Source organism: Choloepus didactylus, chromosome 8, assembly GCF_015220235.1.
Source record: "Choloepus didactylus isolate mChoDid1 chromosome 8, mChoDid1.pri, whole genome shotgun sequence".
In the NCBI taxonomy this organism is placed as follows: Eukaryota; Metazoa; Chordata; class Mammalia; order Pilosa; family Megalonychidae; genus Choloepus; species Choloepus didactylus.
Window position 1 is genome coordinate 27,643,955 of NC_051314.1, and position 9,069 is coordinate 27,653,023.

Here is a 9,069-nt window from a genome sequence, read left to right on the forward strand (position 1 = left end):
ACTTCATGTCATTTCACCCCTACAGACTTAATCATCTCTTAAAAATGTGAATTTTTTTACAGGCACAATGTCATTCCTACACTTAACAAACTTAATTCATTATCATCTAATATCCAGTCCATAATCAGATTTTTCCAGTTACCTGAAAAATGTCTGTTTCAGTTGATTTTTCAAACCAGGGTCCTGATAAGAAGCCTGTTTTTACTGGGTTCAGGGCAAAGATGAGTTGTTTTCTTTTAAACATATTTAGTTTATGGTATTGGCCAGGCAGGTGACAATCAAAAACTCTGGTTGAGAAGCTAGATGAGGTTTGGGAGTCACCCATGTAAGGTGATGGATGATATTTTGTGCACTGAGTCAGTGGGGGTGGAGTAGGGAGAAGTTCTTAAACAGGACTTTGGGAGCACCTTTGAGAGGTAGAAAGGTGGACAGTAAAAAGACAAAGGTGACAGTGGAAAGACAAATAACTATCAAAGAATTAGGAAGAATAAAAGAAGGGTGTTTTGGTGGCCAGAGGAGAAAATGTTTCAGGGTTTAAAAATTTTTTTATTGATTAACAATATCAAAAGAAGGGTCAGAAGGTGATAAATGAAGAACGGTCATTGAACTTTTTGCTGGTTAAGATAAATGATACTAGCTGCTATATCAGATAAGCCACAAAGTCTCAATGGCTTAACACAATAAAAAATTATTTTTTGTTCGCATCACAGTCCAGTGCCAGAGTTCCTGATTAGGTGATCTTCCACATGCCATTCAGGGTCCCAGGCTCCTTCCATCTTGTGCCTTGCTGCCCTCTTGAGGAAAGAGAGCAGGCCTGGAGTAGCACACATCATTTCTGCCTGCTTGCTGATGGCTGTAGGTCACTCCAGGAGTGGGAGGAGGGGAAATGGGGAGTTGCTGCTAAATGAGTATGAGTTTTGGTTTGGGCTGATGAAAATAGTCTGGAAATAGTGGTGACAGTTACACAGCATTGTCAATGCAGTTACTGTCAAAGAATTGTCTGCTTAAAATGGTTAAAATGATTTTTATGTTTTGCATATTTTACCACAATTAAAAATAATTTAAAACATGATTTAGGAGGAAATTCACACACACACACACACACACACACACACATGATTGACAGAAATAATACCCTAAATTGAAAATTGTGTATCATCTCTGGGTAGTGGAATTAGGGGCAAATTTCATTTCTCTCAGAAATTGGCTGTATTTTCTTGTTTTACGGTAAAGATTTATTACTTTTATAATTCAAACAAAAATTTAAAAATAAAATATAGGTAAACTCACAATGACCCATATTATTAGTGGGTAACAGCACTGAATTATATATTTGAACGTGGTTAAAAGAGGAAATTTTAGATGATATATATGTTGCTAGAATAAAAATTAAAAATAACATAGGACTGTACAACACAGTGAATCATAATGTAAATCATGGACCCTAGTTAAAAGAACAGTTAGATGTTCTTTCTTCAGTTGTAACAAATGTACTAGGGTGGTATATGGGAACTGTATTTTCTGCATGTTTTTTTTTGGTAAACTTACAACTTCTCCGTGTGTGTGTGTGTGTGTGTGTGTGTATGGGAGGGAGAATGCTCTTTATTAATGAACCTCTGGAAGGATAGCTTTGAAAATTCACTAAAATACCCTTGGTATCATAGTAAGAAAATCAGAATCTTGTGATGAACCAGAGATAGTAGTCATCTAAATTCCTATGTTATATAATTGATTTACACTTAAAACTTTAATATAGACAAGTTTAATTTGGAGCTAGAAAAGTCAAAAGATGACATAATTCAATCTTGATTATAACCTTGTTCCTTATTTCTTTCCTGTTTTTCACATTTTTAATAGTTTCCTAACATCCATTGACTGTATTTGAGAAAAGAAAGCAATGGTGCTAGGAAGCCACTAGATGGAGAAGTCGAGCTGTCACTATTACATGGGCAGTCTCGACAGAGTGGTTCCAGACTTCAGTGGTTGCTCTGGTTTGCTAATGCTGCCTTTATGCAAAATACCAGAAATGGATTGGCTTTTTAAAATATCTTTATTCCTTTTTCTTTTTTTTTTTAATTGGCTTTTATAAAGGGGATTTATTAGGTTACAGATTTACAGTTCTGAGGCCACAGAAGTATCCAAACTAAGGCATCAACAAAAGGATACCTTCACTAAAGAGCAGCCAGTGGTGACCGGAGCACCTCTGTCAGCTGGGAAGGCACATGGCTGACGTTTGCTGTTCCTTTGCTCCTGGGTTGTGTTTCAAAATGGCCTCCAAAATGTCTCTGGGTGTCTGTCTTTGCTCCTCTCTCTCAGCTCCTCTGCATCCTTGCTTCTTTCTCCCAGGGTGTTTCTTTCTAAGCAGGTGGAGGACCTCTCTTAGCTCCTCTTGGGCAAACTCTGGGCTTCATCTCTTAGCTTCTCCAGACATCTCCAAGTGTCAGCATCTGTGTTGGCTCTGGAGCTCTCTTAAGTAATCAAGACCCACCTTGGATGGGCGGGATTCACACCTCTATGGAAATAATTAAATCAGAGGTTCCACTGTAATCAACAGACTAATCAGTGTGCCCCTACAAGATTGCATTAAAGAATATGGCTTTTCTGGGGGGCATAATATATCCAAACTGGCACAGTGGGTATGAGAATAACCTGGAGAATTTATTTAAAATGCAGATTCTCATTTTCCACCTACAGGGTTGATTCAGTAGGCCTGGGAGAGGGCTAAGGAATCTGCATTTTAACATTTCATTCCTCTGTAATGTTGATACAGGCTGGTTCATTAACCGCATTTTGAGGAACTCTGATGTAAATGGAAATTGAAACCATGTGCATATATGAAAGCATTTAGAAAAAGAGTATAACTCAAGAGGAGAATGGAGTAAAACCAAGTCCTGGTGAACTCTAACATGTATGGGTCCACTGAAGAAGGAAGAGCTAGGAAAGACACTGAGAAGTTGCCAGAAAGATAAGAAGATAACAGGAGAATGTGTAGTTATAGAAGCCAAAGGGAGACAGAAGGAGAAGGAAGAAAAAAGAAAAAGTGGTAGACAGTGATGAGTGCTGCTGAGAATCAAGTGGGATAAGGACAGGAGAATGTCCATTTGATTTAGCCACATAGAGGTCACTGGTGACTTCAGAGCAAGAACCATTTTGTAAGAGTTCTGGGGCTGAAGTTGGTTTCAGGTGGATTACAGAAGCCATAGGAGGTGCGGAAATCGAGGCAACAAGCATCAACAGTTCTTTGAAGAACTTTGACCACTAAGGGGAGGAGATAAGGGGGCTGTGGTTTGGTTGGAAATGAGGCCTAGGATTTTTTTTTGTTTTTGTTAAGTTGTGAGAGATTTGAGGGTTTGTTAATGGGAGGGATGGAGCAGAGAAAGAGAGGCTAAAGATACAGGAGAGAGACAAATAATGGGTAATGCAATGTTCCTAGAAGTCGAGGCCATGGAACCCAGAACACAGGAGGAAGGACATCTTCCCTAGTCCAACAGGAGAAAAGGATGGGCACAGATGTGGGTAGGTTGTAGAATTGATGGCAGAAGTTTGGGGAGTCTCATTCTGAACTATTTTCTTAAAACAATAGGAAGAGGGTCCAATGCTGAGTGTGATGGGGGAGTTGTGAGGAGAGGAAGCAGAGTTGAAAGTTGTGAAATTGGGGAGATTCCCCAGAGGGAAATAGGAAAATATGGAGCCATGTTGATGGTCCAATTGCTGCTGTAATCATAAATTTAAAGTCTCGCAAATTTCCCCAGAGGCACAGGAGCAGGGCCAGGCACAGAAGAAGATAGTTGCCTTTTTTCAGAAACATGATTTTGCCACACAAATGCAGTGAAAGCACAGGGGTTTTTTGCTGAGACAGTGACTGACTGAAATGATGGCCTTTGAATCTAAGAAGACAGGAGGAGGCCAATGAATAAAGGAAAAGTAAAAAAGTCAATGGATTAGAAGCCCTGTTGAGGTTGGCAAATGGTTATAGTGGGAACAGATGACTAAGTGAGCTGGAAAGATAAGAGGTAGTGGTTAGCAGGGTGTCTGAGGAGAGAGTCTGAAGGTGGAGCAGCTTCAGATGTGGCCACAGGATTTGAGAGACTTTGAATGGAGTGCAGGGGCAGGTCATTTTGGATGAAGACCTCAATGAATGTATAGAGAGGCCAGAGGATGAGAGCAGGAATTAGGGTGAGAAACCTGCGGCAGACATTAAAGTGTTCAGTGAATGAACAGGGAGGACCAAGTCATAGATGACGAGGCTGCTTGAGACATCTTCCTAGAAGATGAGCTTTGCAAATTATGCTTTGATTCCCTTTAAATGTGATGGCAAAAATAACAATTAGTTATGTAAAATGTCCCTTTCACATCTTCTAGGGAGGTTCCTTTCTTTTGATGAGCCAGGGGTCTGGGTGGGGACAAAACACAGAATGTCATTTACCTAAGAAAATGATAGACAGACTCAAAAGGGAAGATCTGCATAATGGAAAGGAGAAAAAACAGAGGAAAGGTATAGGGGGGAGGTAAGCAAGCCTCTCCTATGGAGTGTTGGGAGGAAAGAATGCTGGTTAAAGGGGATATGTGGGTGGTTTTTCTGTGTAATGGGCAAAGTGTCATCCTGCCTAACTTTTTATTTTTTTTATTTTTTATGTTTTTTTTAAATAATTCAATTTTATTGAGATATATTCACATGCCATGCAGTCATACAAAGCATACAATCAATTGTTCACAGTACCACCATATTTGTGTGTCCGTCACCAAAATTAATTTTTGAACATTTTCATTATCACGCATACAAAAGTAATGAGAATAAAAATTAAAGTGAAAAAGAACAATTAAAGTAAAAAAGAACACTGGGTGCTTTTTTTTTTTTTTGCCCCCGTTTTTCTACTCATCCATCCATACACTGGACAAAGGGGAGTGTGATCCACATGGCTTTCCCAGTCACATTGTCACCCCTCATAACCAACATTTTTATACAATCATCTTCAAGATTCAGGAATTCTGGGTTGTAGTTTGATAGTTTCAGGTATTTACTGCTAGCTATTCCAATTCATTAGAACATAAAAAGAGTTATCTATATTGTGTGTAAGAGTGCCCACCAGAGCGACCTCTCGGCTCCTTTTGGAAACTCAGCCACTGAAGCTTATTTCATTTCCTTTCACATCCCCTTTTTGGTCAAGAAGATGTTCTCCATCCCACGATGCCAGGTCCAGATTCCTCCCTGGGAGTCATATTCCACATTGCCAGGGGTATTTACACCCCTGGGTGTCAGATCCCACGTAGCGGGGAGGCATCCTGCCTAACCTTTAATAAAATAAACATCCCTCGCCAGTTGCAGGTAGAATTGGACAGGATAGCCCATGCAAGACTGGTCTCAAGGCAATTGCAGCATGAGAACAGTGACTACCACAGGGTCCCTCTACAACCAGACTGTGCAAGTGATTTCCCTTTTGTTTAAATAGCTGTTTGATTTCTTAGATCTTTCTTGAGAAATACTTCATTAAAGACTGAAAAATACCCTGTGACACTTCATATATTCTAAATAATTATTATATGTGAAAGAACTATTATAGTTTCCATTCAGAATCCACATTTGTTAATAAAATATTCTAATTCTTGAGATTAAAATTTTAATTTTTTATGCTATTAAATATTTCTAGAACTAGTAGACATTCATATGGTTGATATTCAGGAAATAGTATAATAGTGACACAAGTACCCATTAAGGTTTTTATTAATACTGATAGCTTATATTTATTGAGTACTTGCTATATGCTACTGAGTGCCTACTTAGAGTTTTAAAGAATCATTTCACTTAATTTCACCCAAAATACTATGAGATAAATACTGTTATCACCATTGTTAGTGAATAAAGAAACTGAGGCATAAAGATGTCAAGTAATTTGCCTGAGATCTCACATTAATAACGCAAAACCTATTTTCATTTCATGCTAGATTTTCATTTCATACTTAGACCATTTTTATGAGATTCTCCTTAAATAACATTTTACTTAACTTCTAAAATTCTTTTTGGAGAGGGGTAAGAAGCAGAGACTGCTAGCTACTCATCTAATTCCTTATTCTCCTCCTCCCAGGCCCTCAACTAGGCAACATTTCCTAGCTTTCATTGCTGTTAGGTGTGACCATGTAACTGAGTTCAAGTCAATGGAATGTGAGCAGAAATGATGTGTGCTACTTCTAGGTCTAACCCATAAAAATCTGCTACCTGGTTCTCCTCCATGCTCTTTTCTCTTTCTAGCTATGTGGGGCAACCTTGCAAGCCACATGTTGAAGATGGAAGAGTTTCCATTAGCCTGAGTCCCTGAATGATAACACAGATAAAGGCTGCTCTGAGCACCTGGTCACTTGCCCAATTCTTTAACAGGAGAAATGAACTTTTTGTTTTGAGTCTTTATACATGTTTCAGTTCATTTGTTACAGAAATAATTTAATGCAAGCTGGGTAAAAAGTAAATTTTAGTTATGCACTACTACATCATTGAGAATTGTATCTGGCTGCATCTCAAATAGTGGCTTAAACAAATACGAAGTTTATTTTTTTCAGGTAAGAAGCACTAGGAAGAGGCAATCCAGGGCTGGTACCACAACTCAAAGAACCAGGTTCTTTTTTCTTGCTCTCACATACTACATATGTGGCTTTTGTCTCTATGGTAACAATAATCACATCTATGCTGCAGGCAGGACGAAGGGACAGGTCAAAAGGAGGTTGCCAGTGGCGTTTGTCCAGTTCAAAAAGGTTTCCCAAAAGAAGGTCACCTGTGACTTCTGCTGGGTCATATTGCCAGCACCAGTTGTCAGTGTAGGTCACATGGCCAACCCTAGCTGCAAGAGAGCCAAGGTTCTGTTAGTAAGGGTGAAGGGGTGAAGGATAGAATGGTTAGGCAAATACAGGACCCGCCACAACACTTAGCTCAGATTATTTTTATTAATTACACCTGTATGGCCCAATGACCACCTATAGCAGAATCTTCTGTGGGTGCACTTCTGTCCTCATGCCAGACCCAAAGAATCAGAATCTTCCAGAAAATTATGATGCACATTATTGTTTGAGTTTTGCTGTAGAGAGGCTGGGCTCTGTTTTCTTTTCATCTGTCCTAGTCTTGAACTCTTCAATGGGTTTATTGTTTCAGCCTTTTAGTTGCATTCTCAAATGTAAAGACGCTGCTTTCCTTTATTAATTCATTTTGAAATTTACATTGAAACAACACCTTTATCAAGGGCTTTCATGTCTACAGTCAATGCTCTACAAAATATTTTCTTTAGTATTGGAAGGCCCAGACACTACTAGAGATCATTATTCATAGGTGAAGATGTGTTTTATTTCAAGGGCAATAAAGTAATACAAAACAGTGACATGTGAATGGGGTGGTAGAGCAATTAAGTCAAAATACCAAAGTTCTAGCCTAGCTCTTCTATGTGGCTTTGTGATCATGAGTAAATATTTGTCCTCTTTGATCCACAGTTTCTTAAATTATAAAATGAGTTTACACCAATTCCTGTCCAGTGGGTTATTATGATAATTAATTCTGCATCATCAAAGGGCAATAAAATATACACAAATGTTCTTATTTGTGGGTAAAAAGTGATCAATTTAATTCTAAATTCTAAATCTGCTTGGTCAGAATCACTCAGTTTTCCAGCCTGGTCAAAGTGAGGAAGAATAGTAAATTCTCTTTGGTAAACAGATTATTCTAAAAGTGTGGAGTGTAAAGAAAGGCTGCAAAAAACAGAGTGGAAGACAAAGAAAGGAGGGTCAACTGAGTACACTACAGAGTTGAGCTGTCAAAAGGCCCAGTGGCACGATTGGAGAAACTGTAAGAAGCTCAGAATAGAAAGGAGCAAAGAGGAGTTAAATAATGTAAGAGGCTAAAAGGTCCTTGTATCTTACACAAATAGACTGAACATTTTGTGAAGGCCCTGAGGAACCGCATACCTTTAAATGCATTTCTGAGCTTGCAGAAAATAAGGGAACTCTCTAAGGGGAAAAATAAAAGCTGAAGCAAGGACAGTAGGCAGTAAGCAAACAAGAAAGCAAATATTGCTGATACCAGTGCTGGGCTAAGAGAATAAGCTTTTAGGTCCACTGCAGGAAATGGGTTTCCCACATTAAGCCTGTACCCTTGAAAAGTATCCCTGGTCATTTGTGCTCCTTAATGCCTGTCTGAAGGAGACAAAAGTATATTTGGAAGAAACCCACAATTTAGGGCCTCAGTACTAAGTAAGAAAAAAGGAGATGAAGGGGCACTATGAAAAGTATTAAACAGAAACTGTAGGACATGTAAGGAGAAACAGACAACCACTAATAACAGGAGACTTTAACACATCCTTCTCAGTACAAGAGAAGTGTTCCAGTTATCTATTGTTCCATGACAAATTTGGTGACTTAAAGTAATCATCATTTGTTTTGTTCAGGGATTGGTGGGAATGACCATTTCTGTTCCTCATGGTATCACCTGGGATTGCTCAACTTGGGGTTAGAGGAACCCCAAAATAGCTCACTCATGGCTGGCAAGTTGGTGCTGATTATTAGGTGGAAGCTCAAATGGGGCTTTGGGATCCCGGCCTCTGTTTCTCTCCATGAAGTCTTGCCCTGGGCTATCTGAGTTTCTTCCAGGCATGGTGGGTGGGTTCCAAGAGTAAGTATCTCAAAAGACCCAAAGCATCACTTGTGCTGTACTCTGGTGGTTGAGGCAATTTCACAGGCCTGCCTGAATTTGCACTCACTAGAATGGCCAAAACTAAGAAATCTGACTATACCAACTAATGTTGAGTATATGTAACCATGAGAACTCACTCTGCTGGTAGCAGTATAAATTAGAAAAGTTTGGCATTACTGAATATCACCTAGCCCCTGAACTAGCAATTCCACTCCTAGACACTCTGTGAAGACTTTAGCACATATGCAAGAGATTAGAATATTCATAATAGTATTGTTTGTAAAAGCCCTACTCTGGAAACAGCTCAGATGTCCATGAACAAGAAAATAGATGAATAAATTGTGGGATAGTCTCATAACGTAATATTATTCAGCAGTGAACAAAATATGTAACAAAACAACAAA